The sequence below is a fragment of the Chelonoidis abingdonii genome, chromosome 5, assembly GCF_003597395.2.
Source record: "Chelonoidis abingdonii isolate Lonesome George chromosome 5, CheloAbing_2.0, whole genome shotgun sequence".
Taxonomy (NCBI): Eukaryota; Metazoa; Chordata; order Testudines; family Testudinidae; genus Chelonoidis; species Chelonoidis abingdonii.
This window is the reverse complement of record NC_133773.1, coordinates 95,913,211-95,935,709: the sequence shown is the minus strand read 5'-3', so window position 1 is coordinate 95,935,709 and position 22,499 is coordinate 95,913,211. Positions and strand designations below refer to the sequence as shown.

The following is a 22,499-nucleotide window of genomic DNA, read 5'->3' as shown; positions in this document are numbered from 1 at the left end:
TGTGCATTTTTCCTGGTTTTCAGAAGTTTGAGTTTTGCTCAAGTTGGCATTCTGCAAGTGGATGACGTACCACCAAGCATCTTTAACTCTGCATTAACGTCGCTTGATGCAATTAAATATAAATTTGCATGAAAACTGTAACATTACTTAGCAGATGAGTTTTTAAGGCATCTGTAGAATCAGGAATGCAAGATAATATATGAAGTATAAGTTGTAAGAGTGAAATTCAGGCTTCCCTATTAAAGGCTAATTAGTTGGTCTTAATGTAGGGAACTAAGCTGAGTTAGGATGGGCAGGTTATTAGGCTGCTGAGTAAGAGATTAAAGTCCAGGACCTCCTTGGTAGCATTCTCTGAAATGCTTCCAGTTGCACATGCAGGGCCAGTTAGCCAGGGAGAACTTCAGGTTTTCAATATGCATGTTGGATGAGATGATGCTGTAAGGAGGAGAGGTTTAGGTTTATTAGGAACTGGGGAACCTTTTGGGAAAGGAGGAACCATACAGGAAGGATGGGGTCCACCTAAACCAAAATGGAACCAGGTTGCTGACATATACAATTAAAAAGATTGTAGAGGAGTTTTTAATAAGGGCCAGGGGAAACCCCACAGGTACAGAGGAGCACACGGTTCGGACAGAGACATCCCTAGGATATCTATTAATGGGGATTCTCTATATCCTAGAAAAGAGGAGAGGATAGAAGTTGATAAAGTAAAGGTAGGAACTGAAGAAAAACAGTCAAATGAAAAAGAGTCCCATTCAATTGCGTCCCTTAACAGTAGACAGCTAAAAAGTGACAAATTATGCTATAAGTCTAAATACTAAGATGGGTGAACTAGAGTACATGGTTTTAAATGAGGATATTGATATAATAAGCAACACAGGAACTATCTCAAAAAGATATAGAATTGGAAAAGGTGCAGAGAAAGGCAATAAAATCGAGTAAGGGTATGGAACAACTTCCATGTGAGGAGTGATTAAAAAGACTGGGACTGTTCATCTTGAAAAAGAGATGACTAAGGAGGGATATGATCGAGGTCTATAAAATCACAAATGGTGTAGAAAAAGTGAATAGGGAAGTGTTATTTATTCCTGCACATACCACAAGAACCAGGGGCCATCCGATTTATTTAATTGGCAGCAGGTTTAAAACAAACACAAAGGTACTGCGTCACACAATACACAGCCAACCTGTGGAACTTGTTGCCAGGGGATGTTGTGAAGGCCAAAATTATAAGTGGGTTAAAAAAAAGAAAAAGGCTATGTCTACACTGACTACCTTACAGCAGCGTGGCTGTGCTGCTGCAGTCGCCTGATGTAGGGTGCACAGTGTAGCCGCTCTTTGTACCCCAACAAGGGGCAGTAACTTCAGCTGGAGAGTGACCCCTGCTGACAAAGCACTGTCCACACTGGCGCTTTTCGTCGTTAAAACTTTTGTTGTTCAGGAGGGTGTTTTTTCACACCTCTGAGCAACAAAAGTTTTAAAGATGAAAGTGCCAGTGTGGACAAAAAGTCCATCAATGGCTATTAACCAAGATGATCAGGGAGGCAACCCCATTCTCTGGGTGTCCTTAGCCTCTGACTGCCAGAAGCTGGAATGACAGCGGATGGATAGGGGAATAGAGAGTATGCTTATAAAATTTGTGGGTAACTCCAAGATGGAAGGGTTTGTAAGCACTTTGGAGGACAGGATTATAATTCAAAACTATCTTAACAAATTGGAGAACATAAGAATGGACATATTCAGTCAGACTGGTCCATCTGGCCCAGTATTCTGTCTTCCAGCATAGCCAATGCCAGGATACTGGGCTAGATGAATTACTGATCTGACCCAGTATAGCTGTTCTTATGCTCTTAGCCCCTCCATTGCCATTATTCCAGTCTATAGGATGAATATGTCACTGCAACTTCCATGGTATTTAATGCAGAATGTATTGTATGTCACTTAATATTTGAGAGAGACAAGAAGAACTCCATGTAGCTTGGAAGCTTGTTTCTGTCTCTTCCACCAACAAAAATTGGTCTGATAAAAGATATTACCTCACCCACCTTGTCTCTCTGAAGGACATAAATCCATACCATGTAGAGGTCAAGCATAGGAGTTTATTACACACGGCACTGGCGGAGTGTCACCTTGCTTATTAGACTCAGAGACACTATCAATCAATTGATTACAATAGAATATGTAGATTTTCCATGGGCCCGGGAAAGTGACAGGGTAGGCAGTTCCACACCCCGGGATAGGTTTTGCAGCAAGACAAGATAGCGCATTAGCCAATGGTTAAAAGGTTACATAATGTCTCCGCCCATGGTCTCAAGTTAGCAAGTTAACATTTAATTAATACTTTGATAAAATGTTATTAGTATAAAATATATATGTTGAATTCTGATTTGGGATCCATAGGAATGGAGCAACTTCTTTGATTGTCCAGCACGTACATTCCTAGGGGTTAAAGCAAAGAAACAGTGCAAGTATATGGCCATAAAGATTGTCTCCTTTATGTCTTAAGGCAGGGCATTGGTCTCTGGGAAGGGAGGTGGAAGGATGCCATATCTTATACTGACGTGCCAATTTTCATAAACTCAAGGTTGGATCTGTGGGAAGAACGTTCCCTACAGAAGAGACTAACACAATAGGATCAGGGATCCTTTGTTCAATTTGCAACTTTGAATAAGACACAATTATTTAGTTCTTAGCTCCAACACCTGACAATTTGCTGACCAGGCCTATTTTAGTGAAGGCAATGTTATCTTATTTACCCCAGCTTTCTCTTAGCTAATCACTGTTTTCTAGGCCTCTGGTCTCTTGACCAAACTCTGGACTTTGGGTCTGAAAAAGAGCTGGCACAATCCATTTACCAGGTTGTTATATAAAGTGCACATGGATTTTAACCCTTCACTCTCTCATATCCTGGGACCAACATGTCTACAATAACACCGCAAACTAAATATTTATGTTGTGGGTTAAACCTCCGGCATATAGGCATGCATGTGGTAGGGAGAACACATCTGTGAGGCGCTGCTAGATACGGATGTCAGTTTTTTATTATGATTTAAATTGTGATATTGGGGTTGTGCTTGAGGGCCCCAGTCAAGATTGGGACCCCACTATACTAGGCTTTGTACATCCCAAAGAAGTTTTCTAAAACTCATCCTTCCCCCCGCCTCAAGAAGATGGTGTCAGAGTATGAATTTCTCCTCAGTTTCTTGTAAATGGACACAATCTGAGATGTAATTTACTTGAGAAGACTATTTGTGTGTGTTTGTTTTGGGCGGAGTGACTGTGCAGGAGATAAGAATACAACAGTTATGTTTGGACCCCCTAACAGGTGTTTGAACAGGATTTATTGGCTCATTCAGGTACCTGTTATTCAACTCTAAACAAATGATTTGATAATTTGAGCAGTTTCTCCACAGTCAGAGGCATACTCCAAGCAAAATAAAAAGGGCATTGTGTGATTGCATTGATAAGGCGATTAGACTAAAGGTTCGGTAGGGTCAAGCTGTCTCAAATGTCAGCCTGACCTAGCAAATGATCAAGCTTGTCAATCTCCCTTGTAAGAATGAAGAAATATTAACCTCCATCATAGTAGTACCCCCAACATTGCTTCCATCTACTAAGAGAAACCCTTAAAAGGTGATCTGTGCTTTATGTATACAGCAATATAGAGAGAAGGCCTGAAAGATTTATGTAACACTTACACATAGTGAGCATTTGGAAGAAAGGAGGCCTTTATTAAAGAGCAACTGCCTCTCTCCCCCTTTAACTAAGGTGTGAGAGCTCACAATACAAGGACTTGTCTACACAGACATTTTGCACAGTTTCTCTTGATTACTAGCCCCATTTTAGCTCCAAGGGTGGTAATGATATTAGACAATCTAATCTGCATATTAACTACCAGCTGAAGTTGGCACCTAAACACTGCCTCAGATTAGCCACGCTCTGGGGTAAATGACAATGTGTTAAAATGCCAATCAGCAATTACTTTCTCACTAATTGCACTGTTTGCCAAGATCCATACTGCTGTGTGTTTTGTAACCAAGTGTTTCCTCATAGACTGCTGTTGGATCAAACAAGATGTGTGTAGTCTCTCATATCCTAATCAGTGTGTGCATGCACCTGTATTTTACCCACTCTATTTAAGTAATACAAACAAAAAGGAAAACACCACTTTCACCAATCCTACATCTACTCAGTAACTTCTTTTATATGTTCATTACTTTATCTCTGTTTCTAGGGTTGCTGTTTTGCAATAAGTTAAATTTTTACATAAGGTGAAATTCAAATAATCATACGTGAAGTTTCTAATATCTCATTCAAACACACACACATTGCAAGAGCAATTAAAATACTGCCCTAAATTAACTCTCAAAATAAGGAAGCCTCTTCCTCCAAATGAACGTGAGTTGGCAGGTCTACAGCTTTTAAACCTGCCGTCTGCAACTTCGTTAAAACAAGTTGTGAACATCAGTGCCTCCAAGAAATCTTGTACTTTGAATGGGCACATACGCCATTTTTCCCCCTCAAAGCCGTACAGACCAGGAGGATTAGGGCAGAGTAGAACAGCAGAGGAGAAGGAAAGAAGAGGGGGAGCAGATAAGAAGCAAAGAACAGAAGACAACAAAGGCAAAACTAGGGAGAACCCAAGTCTAAAGAGAGAGAAGTGAAGACTGCGGTGCTCCAACAGCTGGAGTTAGGGAGAGCCACTCAAGAGGTGCCTGGAGGAGACGTCAGAGGGGGCGAGGTCGGGCTGTGATTCGCTGCTCCCTGCAGCCCCCGAAGGAAGGAGGATGGTCCAGCCGAGCCTTGGGAAGAAGTGACCTGGTGCTGAGTGAGGCAGCGGCGCTGGATTCGGCTGTGGAACTAGCTGGGGTAGAAGCGCCATCCGCGTGACCGGGACACGCTGCGCGGCCGTGTCTCCGCTGGGGCTCATGGCCGTGACGCTGTGATGTGCATAGTGGGACTGGTAAGTGTGAAACCCCTTCTGCTAACTCTTTCCTTCCATTCCCCCACTTCCTTTGTGCTGCGTAGCTCAGGTTCCTGCTAAAGCTTGTGGTGGCTTGTCTGAGGAGTAGCGTGGTAATTCCTCAGGAGTGCCCCATAGATTAATTCAGGCCGTTCGTCTTGCATGCCCCGGATTATGTTTATTTATGCCCCGTAGGAGTTAATACATTAGCTCAATTTTCCGAATCCAGCCAGCCCTACATCTTCTGTAGGAACGTTACACTAGTCCGCGGGGGAGGGGAGTGGGGGCAGTGGTGGAAGAGAAACATGAAATACAGTCAGACTCGGGGTATATTTTGTGGCTCATTTTTTTTTTCTCATTGCTGTGGGGGGGGTGGCGGGTGTTTGCAAAAGTGCCAGTGATAGGATATGTAAAAGCAAAATCTAGATTTGGTGTTTGGGTGGAACTGCTTTATATTTATGAAGATAAAGGAGAACTTGTATATTAATTCAGAGAGACAATTGCTTGTTTGCCTGTTGGCTGTGGTAAGGGGTCTTGCAGTAGGCCCTATACATTATACACATTTCATACCAGATCTCTCTTGTATTGGGCTTGGCCAACTGCTGATACATTATTAAACATGCCAGAACTGAGGGCACGGTCTGAGTGAAGATCCTAGTGGGTGTTGTTATGGTCTAATCACAAAGAACTTAGTAGCTGGACTGGCCCCTTTCTTATCTCTTAATGCCCCTAAATGTGAGGAAGGAAGCAGAGAAAATAATAGCTAGGAAAGTGAGTGGTTATTATTGATTTCAGTCTGTACATAATTAATAAAATATTATGTACCTTCAGACTAGGAATCCTTCAGTCTCTGCTGCTGTAGTGTAAGCTATGGCAACTGCCATCTTTTCATGTGCTCTAATATATATACTGCTTACTGTATTTTTCACTCCTATGCATCTGATGAACTGGGTTTTAGCCCGCAAAAGCTTATGTCCAAATAAATTTGTTAGTCTCTAAGGTGCCACAAGGACTCCTCATTGGGCATTAACAATGTGTGAGACCTTTGAAGAATCATACTCAAACTGCCTTAACAGTTCCATGGAAGAACTGATAATCAGAAAAACTTGACTAGAAAATATTTGTTTAAGTCATAATTTGATAATGAACAAACTAGAAAAGTTTGCCAGTATAGAAATAGGTCCAGTTCCGGGAATCTGCTGCAAATGGGACTATAGTATGTGTAGTTCTTTCAGTGAAATCTGAACTCTTCATTCAGATAAAGTTTTAACTAAGTAGAGGTAAATGGTGAATGAGGTAATATCTTTTATTGGGCCAACTTCTGCTGGTGAGAGAGGCAAGCTTTCAAGCTATACAGAGCTCATCTTAAGGTCTGGGAAAGTTACTAAGAGTGTCACAGCTAAATACAAGAGTATTGTACCTTTTCCAGACCTGTAAAAGAGGTCTGTGTAGATCAAAAGCTTGTCTCTCACTAATAGAAGTTGGCCCAATAAAAGATATTACCCCACCCATTGCCTCTCTAATATCTTGGGGCTGACTGGGCTACAACACCACTGCATAAATAGTGCAGGGTCGTGCCTGTGAGTCTCAGTAGAGTGTAAATCATTCTGTAAGAAGAGTTGCTACAGTGCAGCATATTTGACCTTTGAATTTCAGTATTAAACTCAGGGATGCATTGATTATAACATAAGAGAAGTCCCGATTTTACTAATTTGGTAGCTTTCTTTTGCTTTGAAAGCATGTGATCTGTAGTGCTGCTGTTTAGAATTATCATCTCCATGTTACTCTTTTCACTAATAATATAAGGGATTATGTGAAAATGTCAGACAATGCAGAATTTGAAGTGAAACTTACTTATGTTAGGGGCCGCTTCACAGCAGGCGTTTCCTTTTTATGTAAATATAGTTAGTCTGTTGAGCTTTGCAGGAAGGCAGAAATTGTGTAACTGAAACCTTAATCTAGTAAGTAGAAGTCTGTATTGGATGGTGTTTTTTTTTAATAATTATTTATTACAGACATTGAGGAGAGGGACTGAGTTTTTTTTTCCACATTTTGTAGTAATTAAGGATTTTGTCCCTAAAACTTGTAGCAAACAGACTGACCTGGGCGCACACAGGGTCTTATTGAAATCCATGGGGCTTCATGTGGTAACAGAGATGTACCTACACAAAATAAGTTGCAGAATTGGGGCCGCCTTCTAAAATTGATGACAAAAAGTTGCTTAAAATTACACAAAAGGGGAAACTGTTGTGCTGCAGTTGTGGATATTGAACAGTAGGATTTATTTTAATACTATTTTAATACTTCAAGGTACTTCTATCTAGTATCTGAGTGCCTCAGAATCTTTAATGTATTTATCCTTGGATCACACCTGTGAGGTAGGGAAGGGCTATTATCCCCACTTTACAGATAGGGAACTGAGGCACAGAGACACTTGGGGTATGCCCACACTACAGTGCCACAGCTATGGCACTTAGCTGTTCCAATATAGTATCTCTAGTGTAGAGACTTGCTACAGCGATGGAAGGGGTTTTTCACACCTCTGAGGCCTTGGCTACACTGGCACTTTACAGTGCTGCAACTTTCTTGTGCAAGAGTATGAAAAAAACACCCCCCTGAGCGCTGCAAGATACAGCGCTGTAAAGCGCCAGTGTAAACAGTGTCGCAGTGCTGGGAGCGTAGCTCCCAGCGCTGCAAGCTAAACCCTATCAGGATGTGGAGTACGTGCAGCGCTGGGAGAGCTCAGAGGGCAGCGCTTTGAAGTTTCAGGTGTAGCCATACCCTGAGTGACATAGCTAGGTTGACCTTAGTTTTAGATGCAGACTAGGCCCAAGTGACTTTCCCAAGGTGTCACAGGAAGTCTGTAGCAGAGCAGGGATTTGAATCCAGGTCTCTTAGATCCTAGGCTATCCTAACCACTGGATCATCCTTCAAACTATTGTACTGTCATTATCTAATAATAGATCCTCACAGCTGACCCGTGAGGAAGGTATTATTTACAGGAGGAAAATCTGAGAGAGAGATGGAAGCTAAAATTTTCTAAAATGGTCACTGATTGTGGATGCTGCAGTTGGTAGATGTGCAGCATCTCTGAAAGGGTATGTCCACTCTAAGACATCTTTTTCTAACAAAGACAAGGCCAAAATATCTAGGGCGGCACCAAAAACATTGACCTTAGTGACTAATTCAAGGTCACAGCATAAGTCAGTAGAAGGGTCAAGTGTTAGAACCTGGGAGTTTTTGGTCTCTGTCTTGTGTTCAGCCCACTACATCATATAGTTTCATTTTTTAGCAATATAAGAAATTTAAAATAAAGACTAAGCATTTGTGGTTGAGCTGTGAGATATTTTAGGTAGTGAGCCTACTGAACTTGTTTCAGAGTCTGAAACTGTTCTAGCTCAACAGGCATGCATTATAGTGTTGCAGCACTTTTTGTAGTGGTTAAAGTGGATTCACAGGTTATTCCTGTCAAGAATATCTTGGAGCAATGGACAAGTGTGTATTATTACAGACAAACGTACTGATTGTCTCTCATCTGGTAGGCACTTCAGCTTTGTCATTGATTCATTGCAGAATTGAACAATTAAATTTCACTTTAATCTTTAATTCCATTGTACAGTGTATTGTTTTGGGGACCATCTGTGTAATGGCAGCAAAAATTCCCTTACAGTAATAAAACAACTTCTCTGGATGTTGCTATGCTACTTAAAAAACAAAGATACATACCTCAGTATAAGGAAAAAAGATAGTTCCTTACTTAAGTAGTGTACACTTAAAATTTAGGCTGATAGAGCTGTGGTGCTGAGAGATGTGAAAAATCCATATCCCAGAGCATCGTAGCTGTGCTAGCCTAACCCCCTGTGTAGACACAGCTAGCTTGATGAAATAATGCTTCTATCAACCTAGCTATGGTTTCTCAGGGAGGTACTGTTCCTACGGTGACAGTCTACAGCGACAAAAAGTTTTTTTCTATCTACATTATGGGGTTATGCCAGCATAGCTACAGTGCTGCAGGTGTGCTACTATAGACCCCATAGTGTAGATACAGCTGCAGGCTTCTAAGAATAATGGCTAAGGCAGGGATCTCAGACGCACGGCCCAAGGAATTACTTCCTGCAGCTGCCAAGCTCCCCTCACTTGCCACTCTCCCCTGCCCCCGTGTGCTGCGTCCCCGCTTCCTACTACCAAACAGCTGTTTGGGGGTGCTTAGCGCTTTCCAGGGGAGAGGGGGGAGAAGCGAGGGGCTGTGCGCTTAGGGGAGGAGGCGGAGAAGAGGCGGGGCAGGGGTGGGGGTTTGGGGAAGAGGTTGGAATAGGGGCAGGGAGGGGGTGGAGTTTGGAGAAGGGGTGGAATGGGGGCAGGGGCGTAGCATCATGGAAGGGGTGGAGTGGGGGCAGGGGCCTCATGTGGCCCTCGTGGTAATTTGAATTTGAGATCCCTGGGCTAAGGGGAATAGGTGATTGTTTCTGCTAAACTGAAAGCAGTGATATTAGTGTTGACCTTTAAATTACTATTTGCTTTGGCGTTAACATCCCATTGAAATGAATGGATACTTCACACCTTCCTTAGGGTTATTGTTCCAGCGTGTTAGGGGGAGGAACAACATTACACTGGTTCACATTTAGGGCTTGTCTACACTGGCACTTTACAGCACTTCAGCTTTCTCACTCAGGGGTGTGAAAAAACACCCCTGAGCGCTGCAAGTTTCAGCACTGTAAAGTGCCAGTGTAGGCAGTGCACCAGTGGTGGGAGCTATGCCCCTTGTTGAGGTATGTGTTTGTTTGTTTTTTATAGTGCTGGGAGAGCTCTCTCCCAGTGCTCAGCCACGACTACACAAGCCACATTAAAGGGCTGCCAACTAGTGAAGATGTGCCGTTAGAAGGCTATATTCAAAATAAGGTCTAAAACATTTGTTTTCTTTGAGGATGACCCACAGGATTTTTTTTTTTATTTTTCCAAATGTGGGTTGTGCCCTTTTTGTCTTTCTAAGAAGGCCTGAAGGGATTTTTTCCCCTGCTTGTTTTTTACATTAGAATTTCAGGTCTTGCCTGTGTAGCTTGTTTCACTTGTGGGTAGCAGTTTTGCTATCGTTGTACTAAGCATAGTTCTGCCAGTACAGTTGCATCCACACTAGGAGCACTTTGCTAGTGTAGTATGCTGGTATTTCTATACCAGTAAAACACTTCTAATGTAGGCATGGCCCTAAATAGATAGAAACACTTGAGAGCGTAGATGAAGAATAGAATAGACCATTGTATGTTGGCCAATGTTTGCATTTCATTTATGAGAAGCTGTGAGGAGGAACAGAGAGGGGTCAGAATGAAAAAAGGGGGGTCCTATGGTTAAGGATTCCGGAAGAGTGTTTGGAACCTGAAACTCCATGGCATTCTTGTATCCCCATTCTGAACGTGATGAGCCTGAGACTGAACTGCAAAATTCAGATCTGTGGTTTTGAACCCTCAAAATCTGGGGGCATTTAGATTTGGCCTATTCTAAGTATAGGGACTGAATGTGAATTTGTGATTTAGATCTTAAATATCCTCATCCAATTTTGGGGACATATCTAGTTTTACTTAAAAGTATTACTCCCATTCCCTGAAACATTATCAGCATTATCCCAACCATGTGGGATTTTATTTACAGTTTAAATTACCTTGTAATTGTCCATGTGCCAGCTCCCCAGCACTTCCTGGTTCTCTAACAGCTGCAGAAGGCACTTGCTGATTTCTATGTTGGGCAGGGGCTTCTGTCTGTATTTGAACTACTTAGAAACCAGAGGAGGTCTTATGCAGGTTGAGGTGTGTTAAGGGTTCCAGAAGAGGATGGGAAATATGAGAAAGGGATTTCCAGGGAAGACAGCTTGTGGGATGGAGCAGAGCATCTTTCTATGACGGGGGCATCTTGTAAGCTGTAGAGGCTTCTTTAAAACCATTCACTCTCAGCGTTGGGGAGCTATTGATGGGATAGAACCAACATGAAGGCAGCAGTGCTGCTGAGGAAGGGTGTGCAGAGAGAAGCCACAGTTAAAAAATCTTCATGTTCCATGGGGAAAACTTCTCTGTTGCTGCTGGCTCCTACTGCTTTTCAGGTGTCATTTTGCGTGGTGTTGGAGTGAGCTGAGTGTGGATTCTTGTCACTTTATTTGTTCAGATCCTACTTCTGTGCCTTTGTGACTCTGAGTGTACAGTAAACTCTGATTGTATTGTACTCTAACCCACTGTCAAGCTTTCCACTTGTTCCTCGTACTAAATCAGACTTGTAGGTAGCATTGAAGGTTCAGATACTGGCATGACTGTGCACCTTTCATAGTTATTTTCACCTGTGTGCTATTCTGATCTGATAGCGTTTTGCATAGGTATAAATTACTACACAAGTTACAAGGCAATGGAGGAGCAGGGCCTGAGGCTACATCTTCACTACCCACCATATCGGCGGGTAGCAATCGATTGCTCGGGGATCGATATATCGCGTCTCATCTAGACGTGATGTATCGATCCTCGAACGTGTTCCTGTCGACTCCAGAACTCCACTGGAATGAGCGGCAGTAGCAGAGTCGACAGGGGGAGGCGCAGACGTTGATCCCGCGCCGTGAGGACGGTAGGTAATTCGATCAAAGATACTTTGACTTCAGCTACGTTATTCACTGAAGTTGCGTATCTTAGATCGATCCCCTCCCCTAGTGTAGACCAGCCCCGAGAATGGAAAGCAGCCAAAGCTTTCTCTTAGTTGGTGGAGTTCAGATGTCTGCAGGCTATTTTGTATGCCTCCAGCCTTTGAACTGCAGAGGTGGCTTCTGTTGTTTGTTACACAAGCATCCCAGAAAAAACGTTAATTCTATTTTATATGTGAGAATTTAAATTCCGATCTATAAAAGGCACCTCCATGCAGATTTGATTTGGGTTTGCAAAGACTTTTGTTAGTGCCTTTTGCAGTTTCTTGTTACAGAGAAAGCAATAACAAATGCCTTCCTAAGAGGGGATTATTATTATTTGCTTTTCACAATATAAATTGATCCTTAGGCCTGTGGGTGACCATTACTTCTCTAAACCCCTAGATGTTTAATAACTCTTGGTTGTCAAAACAGATTAGGAGGCTAACACACAAAGCCTTTTGTACATTTAGTTTGTGTAGTTTTGACACTGAAATCAAAGGTTTATTATTTATGTACTGCCACAGGTATTTGTGGGCCTGTGCAGTGGGTAAAGTTGGCCAGCTAACAGAGGCCCGTATGATTCACGTGCAGCTGCAACTTCTGTGTGTAGATCAAATCCTTCCTGCTTCTGAACCAACATCTGTTACCCTTGTACCTCTGCTTACAGAGCTCCGGAAGAGGCTGAAAACCCATGAATAGGAGCTGATGGAAAGTGGGCCTGGTGAGAATATGCACTGTCTATCTTTCCCTTGATTGGCCCCTGCAGAGATCTTCCAGGAAAGCTAATGTATCCATTCAGTATCCTTTAAAAAGGAGCCCTGGCAGAGTGGCTCCATTGGAGACCCACTGTCAGGAGCTGGCTACCTGGAGCAAAGACCTGGTTCAGAAACAGAGGGTCTTCCATTGATACCTGTAGGTCAGAGTCTAGACATAAGGTACAGTATAAAATGATACCAAACCAGAACACATGCACACAGTGAGTTAAAGACATTACAGTTAGAAAGCTTTATTGAACAGGAGTGTGTATGTTTATTTGTAAGTGTGTGTTTGAGTGAGCTCACATAGCTAACAATGATTTGGAGATCAGTACAAGTGAAAATGTTGACCTGAAAGGAGGCATACAGTCAGGGGAGAATTGAAGGAGTCAAAGGGAGCGGTCAAGAAAAAAGTGAGGGTGGTGTACAGGGAAATGTAAATGATGTGTGAGTGTAGTAGCGCAATATATAGCGATATACAGCTTCAAAGCACCATAACTATTAACTAATTAATCCATACAACGTCACTGTAAGACAGGTAATCATTTTACAGAGGAAAAGCTGATGCAGAAAGGTTAAGTAACTCGACCAAGGCTACAGAGCAATTCAGTAACAAGGTGATAATTAGAACTCAGCAGTTCCAGGCATCCAGTCCTACGTTCAATCTGCTAGACCCTGTTGACGCTAGGGGGGATGAGGAAAGAGTAGGAGTGAAGCCTTGCGAATGAGGATGAGAAGTTCAAAACTTGGAGATTGAAGGAGTTTGCAAAAGAGCAGGAAATGCAAGTGATAGAAGAAGAAAAGTGACATTATTTTGACAGTACCATGCAGTGTAAACTTCAGTGCTTGTCTCCCCTATGGTTTTACAACAGGATAGCTAACATTAGTTATCCTGTTGCAAAAATACATCTTTTCTTGGCAGTGAAGACATAGCCTTAGTGACTTTGTGAATCCTGTTATTTAATGACTGCAAATGTACCACAGAGATCAGAATCTGCTCCACAGGATATTGTTTCAGCTATCAAACCTAAAATCTGACCTTTTAGCTGCTTTTCTTTTCTGTTTGCAAAGTCCCTTTTTTTTAAAAAAAATAAGACTTTTAAAGATGGTGCAAGTGACCGTGTCTGAGTAAGGCTCCAACTGCAGGTCATTTTTGAATAACTATGAAACAAAGACGGGAAATGGGGCTTGTACCTTTTTTGGATTCTTTATCTTGATCAAAAAAAGTGCGAAAAGTAGCTTTAAAAATAACCACCTTGTTTTTTACATTGCAATTTCCTGTCCTGTGTAGGCCAGAGAGCTTATATGAAAAATGTCAAAGTAGAACTGTTTAAAAGCAAAGAGGATTTTTAAAGCTTTGATTTTTGTTAAATCTTCAGCATCTTCACCTCTTCAGATACTATATTAAGAGTTAACAGTAAACGTCCCTTATACTTTCCAGTATTCAGGGAAGCCCAGACTTTACATTCCTGATTTTTATAAGGTTAAAATACAAGCAGGAAAAAAATGTTTATTTCTAAATTAAAACAAACAAAACCTTTCAGGCTTTTAAAGAGCAGCACAATCCCAATTAAAAAAAAGTATTTAAATGAATCAAGGAAAAGCAAGCCAAAGGGGTAGTAAGCCTATGTGGGTATGTCTACACTCCAATTAAACCTCTGTGGCTGGCTCACGAGAACTGACTTGTGCTTATGGGGTTTGGACTGTTGGGCTGTTTAATTCCAGTGTAGATATTCGGGCTGGAACCTGGGCCCTGGGACTCTGTGAGGGAGGAGAGTCCCAGAGCCTGAGCTACAGCCTGAACGTTTACACCACCATTAAACAAGCCCATAACCTGAGCCCCACAAGTCTGAGTCAGCTGACATGGGCCAGCTGCACGGGTTTAATTGCAATGTAGACATACCATATGTGTCCTGTCCAGACAGTTTTCCAGAAAGGTGGGCTAACTGACATAATTCTCCTTTTCGTGCTGTTCAGGGTGCATTGTGACTCAGGCTTGGACATATCTATTGTTCCCACTGACTTGAGGGTATTTTGTGTATGAATTCCTGTGACTTGATTTCTTAAAATTGTTTTGTCAATGTAATTTTCTTGTGACTTTCCCTAAAAGTTGCTACAATAAAATTCTAGCATTGCCCTCTGGATAAAGAAATCTGGTGTAACAGTGACTTAAAAATGTTCAATACAAGTCCTTTTTTAGCAAAGAAACACTATGTATCTCAAGTTTCAAGAGCACAGTAAGCAAGCTACAAGAGAGAGTGAGTAGGTAGCTGTCGGAGTTTGGGAGATCTTGAAGTTTGAGGAATATTTTCTCTTCTATTTCTCTTTTCTCAACAGCCAGTCTGAAAATACTTTGTTTCTGTTGCTTATTACCGAAGACACAACTCTTCAGCTTTTAGAGACACCTGATTTTAATCTCACATGACTAGAAAATTTGCATGCAGTATATTTTGTTTTATAATGCATTCAATGAGTGGAAGTTTTTTCAAGCATCTCATGAAAGAACATCTCCCTTTGTGCTTTTCCCTCTGGCCTCTGTCTGCCAAAATATCCCCATCAGATATGTTTAATGTTTATTGGAAAATAAATGCTGTTGTTGCCCATAACAAAAATGAATTTCTCATAATTTTAAGTCTAGTCTAAAGAGTGTTGGCAGATACCCAACCCTAGTTGTGCTCAGAGCTGAAGAACACATCACAATTACTGATTTAGTCTTACGCAAGAACATTATACATTGCAACAGCTCATTGCTACTGATTTGTCATTTTCCTGTGGCTCATGGGAAAGAATCATAGCTTCATACAAAAGTGCAGTAATAACCCTGTGCAACTCAAGCTAAAGATGGCCGCATAATAGTGGTAGCTTGAGAGAGATTAAGGGCTTGTCTATATTGGCAACTTTTTCACTCAGGGGTTTCTCGACGGCCAGGGGCGGGGGGGCAAAAGGGGCAATGATGTTAGAGCGCTGCCATGGCAGGGTCCTTTGCTGTGGCAGCGCTTTAACATCTCTGCCCCTTTTGCCTGCCCTTCCCCCCTCCCCCATCGGCAGCCCTGCTATGAAGGAGGCAAAGCTGTGAGGTTTGTGATTATGGAGAAGGACAAGGATCATTTTTATATGCATGCACTAATGCTAATATGTTGGGGGGGGGAGTTAATATGCTAAATGCTTTCTAGAAAACTAAAGTTGGGGTGAGATGGGGCATGATTAGCCTGATTAGCTGATTCTCCACTGTAGGCCCACTTACTGCCCTCCCTCCCCACCCAAATAAATAAAATACAATCTTAAAACAGTAGACTGCTGTTTAAGACTGGGATATTAGTTACCAAAGTATTTTCAATGACACTGCTAAGATACTGATTTTTTTCGTTATTAAAAATATCCCCCTTAGAAGCTTGAAACTGTCTATATAGTCAGTATTTCTCCCTTTATTGTATGCATGCAATGGCTTGTTGTTGCAGGATTCCTTTTGAGAACTGGGCTTTGGTGTGATTTAATCCAAGCCTATCAGGACTTGAAGCGGATAGTGACTGATCTATGTGAAATGAAATGAGTTGATTGTCTAGTTAAAGTTTTAAGTGGGGAGGTGTCCACATAACAAAAAAACAGTATCCCAGTTGGCACTAATTCACACCCTTACTGGCAGCCTTCATAGATAAATTTAGGATTGAATGGATATGGAAATTGACTGTTTCATTTTCAGGTTAGGGATGATGATGAACTTTGTGAAGCTGCTGTACTGTAGTGTTACTGTTTTGTAGATTTTCTACAGGAGAGTTTTATTTTTGTTTGTTATTTCCTGGGAGTACTGAGCATGAACACTCAGATTAAGATGATGTCACTATTATATATATTTTATTTATCCTCCTTTTGTATTCAAATTAACAAGGATATATATTGCTTTTTGGTTTCTCTCTGTTTCCACATGCCCTATGGGATATATATCTAAAGGGACATATATGTGTATCCTTTTTTAGATGAAGAAATAACTGCGAGATTAACAGAGAACTCTGAGTTGAAAATCATGTCCCAGTTAGAGGCCTGCCTGCTGGGCAGGTTGATGGTGTTGCCTGCAGTGATTGAGAGGAGCTAACAGTGAGGGCTTGGGTGTGTGTGGGGGGTGGGGGGGGTGTGGATGAGGTTAAGCAAGTTAGTCGAAAGAACTGCAAAACGGTCCAAGATGTGTTTCATGAGTTTAACATGAACTTCACGGGTATTAGTTTCAGTGACCACAAAGTTAATTGCCTCCAAGCTAGTTATTCACCATTATCACTATCACTGGAAAGCATATTTAGTGTGTCAGCAATTATTTCTTTATCTTTTTCCAGCAGTTTAGACTGCTGCCTGCCAGAATGATAGCAATGCCCATAAATTTCTGAATGTCATTGGGCATTGAGGCTGTAAGAGTAATTCGTCAGTACTTGTATGTTATTCGGGCCCCATAATTAATTGGAACACTACCCATCCGATGAGATCAACTTCTCTTTTGCTACTTGGGAATCTTGGCTAGAAACAACGGGGCTCCGTGCAAGTTTTCAGTACATCTTTACAATGCAGTCCTCTATTGCACACTTTCATGGAGAATGTCTACATAGGATGGGAAACCTGTTCGCTTTAGGGATTTAATTAATAAAAATTGCTATTCTCGAGGAGATTCTCTGGTCTGGGCACCCAGATAGGAAACCGGGATGTGACTCCCTTGCTCGCTTTTTGATCTGTATTTCCCTCAGAATTAAGAAGATTTGCTTGTGTCAGATACAGGACATCATTAAGAGCCTGTCGCGATCTGATTCCTTACTGCAGACACCCATATCTCACTGATTATAGGTTGGGTTGGCAGCAAATGGGCACTCAGACAAATCCGAATCCTACATATATGGAGTTAGAATGAAAAGAACTCATTGAGTGCATATTAGAGTTGCCATTATTGGCCAGTACTAGACAAGGGTGGGCAACTATGGCCGTGGGCGGATGCAGCCACGGGCACTGCACCCATGGCGCCACGGGCCCTGTTTTTACTCCTCGAGAAGGTTGGCCGGCACCACGGCCCTGGGCTGGAGGCAGAGGGCTCCCGTTTGTCTTACCTCCCGCGGACCACCCTCCCGACATTAGGCCAGGAACAGGAGGACCCTGGCCCAGTGGGAAACTTCAGGGGAGGTGCAGCATAGGGCAGCACACATGAGCGCCCCCCCCCCCCCTGCAGCCCCAGGGGCTGTCAGCGCTTCCTGGAGTGGGCGGGGCCGGAAACAGGGTAGGCATCAGACTGCTATGGCCCCAGTGGTGGCCGCTGCACCCGCTTCGAGTCGAAGCTCGTCCTGCACCCCACCACCAGCTCCCTGCCTAAGCCCCTGCAGTACCTGCCACCACCTCCGATACTCCCATCTCCCTTCTGAGCCCCTCCATACACTCTGCACCCCTCCTCTGCTGCCAATCCATGCCCATATGCCCTTCACTGCACACTCCTCCCTACCCCCCCCACTGCCCCCACCGCTGCATACAATTTCCCCACCAGATGTGACCATTGGCCCCAAAAAATTTGCCCACCTCTGGACCTATAACATGCATTACTACATTATCTAATTCTAGATCGTCTAGATCGGTTCTCTGCAGGCAATTTGCTGCCTGTTGTGGGATCTGTTATTGGTATATTCCAGACTGCTTTTCCTGCTCCTCTTTCTTCGTTCTGCACTTCTCTGCCACCTTCTCAGACTTGACTGTCATAAGATAAATCTAACGACAGTCAGTCTTTGAGTTCAGAAAGCTTCAGCTGCTATCACTTTATAAGAAATATTAACAGGTTACCTAAACAGAGCCGATAAGCATGTAAAACATCCAGAACAGTATAATTGTTGTACACAGTTACTTTTTTTAGGAACATTAAATGTATAACATTGGTCTCTTATTTACAGTGTTCCCATGTATGACGGATGAATATCTTTACCCTGAGAGTTAGTTCTCTAGTTGGATTTTTATTTAATAACTGAAAATGATCTGATTGTTAAATATGGTTTATACCAGGATATCCAAAAGAAGTAGTGTTAAATAAAAAAAGGGGCGGGGCGAACATATGCTCCACCCAGGATGTTCTACACGTGTTGTGTGCTTTCAAGTGGACATATTTGCTGCCCAAAGATCAATATTCATCATACATGCAGCATGGAGCCAGTCAGTTTCACCTCTGCAATCTGCTTGATGCTAAGAGAAGGATCCTGCTCCCAGAATCCTCTTTCACAGTTCAGTCACATCAATCCATGTTCTCATCATTCATTCAGTACGGCCACACCAATTCGGCACTATCCCAACAGTCACTAACCATGTCTACTTTTAATTTTATTGCCATTAATTCTTTTCCATGAGTCGAAAAGCTGATATTTAAACACTTAAGATAGAAGACGGGCACACATCTCTGCTCTGTCTCATGGTAAACCTTGCCCCTCATGGCAGGATATGTAATGTGCATTTTAAAAAAAAAAAAGTACACTGAATATCTTAAAGCCCAGAGAAAAATGTGTCTGGTTTTTGCAAAGATGCTTACAGGAAGGCTGAATCCTGTAAACACAGCAGGTCCATAACGTTTCAGTGAGACTGATCAACATAAGTAAAGTTTTTTTCACTTTCTTAAGTGTTAGAAAGATCGAGGTCTGAGACAGTAGCCAGAAGTGCTCAGTTACAAGGACTACAGAAGACACAGCATTTAAAAAGGAACTTTTTTCCTAACTGCAATATAGGAGAACCTAACTTCAACAACAACATTTTATAGTACTGGTATTTTAAGGCCCCTCTCCTTCAAAAAAAATCCCAACCACTCCCAAGCGATGCTTCCATCATATTTTGCATGTGTCATAACAGTGCCTTGGAAAAGATGCAGAGAACAGGAATGCTAAACTTTTGCAGCAAAGTTCTAACCATGCCAATTAACCACATTTTCAGAAGAAAAGTATGTTTAGATAATGAGTTATAGACATTATAGAAGAGGTAAGATGAGACGTAAGAATAGAGGAAATATAAAGATAAATAGGTAATGTTGGTCTGAAAACCCAATGAAAAATATTGCTCAAACTAACTTACATGCTGCTTATAATTCAGTTATTATTATTGCCTAATAGTTGTTTGAAGTAATCCAAATCCTTTGTGTTTAGCAAGAGGCTCTTTCTAATCTGTGAATAAATTAATCCTCCAAACCAGGGGTTGGCAACGTTTCGGAAGTGGTGTGCTGAGTCTTCATTTATTCACTCTAATTTAAGGTTTCATGTGCCAGTAATACATTTTAACATTATTAGAAGGTCTCTTTCTCTAAGTCTATACTATATAACTAAACTATTGTGGCATATAAAGTAAATAAGGTTTTAAAAATGTTTAAGAAGCTTCATTTAAAATTAAATTTAAATGTAGAGCCGCCCGGACGGGTGGCTAGGACCCAGGCAGCGTGAGTGCCACTGAAAATCAGCTCACGTGCTGCCTTTGACACGCGTGCCATAGGTTGCCTACTCCTGATCCAAATCAATTTGATTCATGTATGGGAAAAAAATATCCTGCAAAGTTGATATTAAAACCATTTTAGAAACAGAATGTGCTTAGTTTGCATTATTGCAACAAAAAGCAAGTTCTGCAGAGTCTTAGACATAGTCTGCATTTCACTAAAATCTTGCAATTAAATGCCTTTTGCAGTGGTTGAAACTACAAACCCCCAAAATTGCTCGCTATGTGTCTGTTCATCCAGAGTCCATTGAAATGATGGGGAGTCTGCCCATTGACTTCAGTGGGCTTTGGATCAGGCACCATATTGGTTATTTGCCTCCATAAAGGTTTAATCTATACACATAAGAATAATGATTCCCTTGCATCTTTAAATTCCAGCTCTGTTTTTCAATCCTTGGGTCAGATTTTCAGGTCCGACAGGGTTACGCTTGGGGAGAGTGAGGAGGTGGGAAAGGAGGCCTAAAGCTATCTTTTCACCACCAGACTGGCACAACTTCTACACCAGGGGTAGGCAACCTATGGCAGGGGTGCCGAAGGTGGCACACGAGCTGATTTTCAGTGGCACTCACACTGCCTGAGTCCTGGCCACCGGTCCAGGAGGCTCTGCATTTTAATTTAATTTTAAATGAAGACTTCTTAAACATTTTAAAAACCTTATTTACTTTCCATACAACAATAGTTTAGTTATGTATTACAGACTTATAGAAAGAGACCTTCTAAAAACGTTAAAATGTGATTTACTGGCACACGAAACCTTAACTTAGAGTGAATAACATGAGACTTCCTGCACACACTTCTGAAAGTTCTGACCCCTGTTCTACACTAAGGGGAGCTGAGAGGGGTAAATCAGAGCCTGCCATATTGGGCGGTTAGGTATCTCTCATGCCTGGACAATCTCCATCTGTCTTGTTGTTAGCCCGCTTTCTGGCCCATTTATGTTGTTGGAAATTGAACGACTAGGGGCCTAGACTTTTGCCATGTTGTCTGAGGGAGAAGTTGTTGCATCATTAGTAATAAGGAATTCAATGTGTTTTATCTCAGTTCAGAGTTACTTTGAAGGTGAGATTAATTCTCTGTTTGAGTATTTAACGAAAATATTTGTATCTGAGATACTTTTTTCTTCTGTTGAATTTAAAAAAGCATATAATATTGCACAGGATTTTCGGAAACTCAAGCACAATATATAATATTTTATCCTTTGTGAGGCATGATTTGGAAATGTACTAAGTCAGTACTGAGAACCTTGTATGTAAAGGTATATTTGTAATAAGGCCTCTGTGCCCAAATCTGGACTAGCGTCAAAATCTGGTGTGTCTTAGATGAACCTCCAGCTTAAATACCAGCCTTGGATCTTATCTCGCTTGCCACCAGTCATGGATTCTAAGTACCTGATATTAACTCTCTGGTCTTCTCCCAAACCATTTTTTCCCCTGGCGGGACCCCCAGACTCAGATTCCCCTGAGCCTCAACACAAGGAAATAACCCACTTCCATTCCTGCTCTTTACTTCCTCCAGATTTTCCCACCGGAGATACTAGGGATTTCCCTGCTTTCAATACCTTGAACACAAAACAGAGAGGACGAATTTACCTTCCCCCCTCCTTCTTCATTTCCCCCTCCCGCTTTCCCTGAGAAGCAGTACTTCCTGGCACAGAGAGAGATTCTATCCCATCTGGCCAATCTTTAACTGGAAAAGAAATCCAACAAGTTTTTAAAAAGAACAGCTTTATATAAAAAGAAGAAGAAAAAAACACGATGACATGATCACTTGCATCAACATTACATACACAGGGCTATTGCTTGATTAAAGAAATTATGAATAATCAGCTTTTCAAAACGATATCCAATTTAACATTTCCCGCAACTCCACACCAATGTATATACACTATAGATCTTCGCACATTTGACAACTCGCATTCTGAAGCTTATCTCTCTACGGTTAAAACCAGCTATTTGGCCTATCCCTATGTTCATTTCTCATGGCTAAATATCTTAAAGAGGGGGTAGGCAATGAAGTCAAATTCAGATATATCGAGCTTGAGAAACTAGAAGTCAAATTGGGCTTTGGAGAGTTTATGAATGTTGCTGAGGATACAATGAAGACAGCAGCGTTTCTATACGTTTTGGCATCCTCATATCTCTACTCTCACATACTGAGCTGTCTTACAGGCCTTGTGTATGGCAGTCAGATTCCCATGTGCCAAGCCATCTAGAATATATTCACAGCTGAGGTCGAGACAAGGAGGTAGTATACTTCTATTGCACTCACATATCGTATTGGTATACGGACACTCTCTTTGCATTTACGGTGCTATATCCTTTCTACTGGTCTGACGGTAACTCAGTTCACACGACTAAATACAGTGTGTTTCCATGATGTTAGGGTAGAAGTGCACCTCGTTCAAGTGAAACTGAGAGTCATATCCCGTTAGACACCTGTGTTCGTTTTATTAGGCATGGGATGGGTTCCCTTTTTGAGGTTACAGTTAGTCGTGATAAAACTCAACTATATAATATTCAGTGTTTCTTATATTAATTATTTAGTTCTAGCAAGTTATGAATTCGACCCAGGTTTGTCTTCTTGTCAAGAATAGCATTATGTGGGTGACAACCGCATTTCCTTCTGAGGACAAGACCGAGAGGTCATTATTGAA

General features: G+C 41.9%; 1 protein-coding gene across 1 annotated transcript in view; it reads left to right on the top strand.

The window, feature by feature from the left end:
* Window positions 1–4,526: 4,526 nt before the first annotated feature.
* LOC142046916 (phospholipid-transporting ATPase VD-like) overlaps window positions 4,527–22,499 on the top strand; it is a 35,624-nt gene continuing 17,651 nt past the window's right edge. The window contains exons 1-2 of the mRNA XM_075066749.1: window positions 4,527–4,963; window positions 12,283–12,413. The gene's annotated coding sequence lies outside the window, so the exon portion shown is untranslated. The remainder of the gene's footprint in view (window positions 4,964–12,282; window positions 12,414–22,499) is intronic.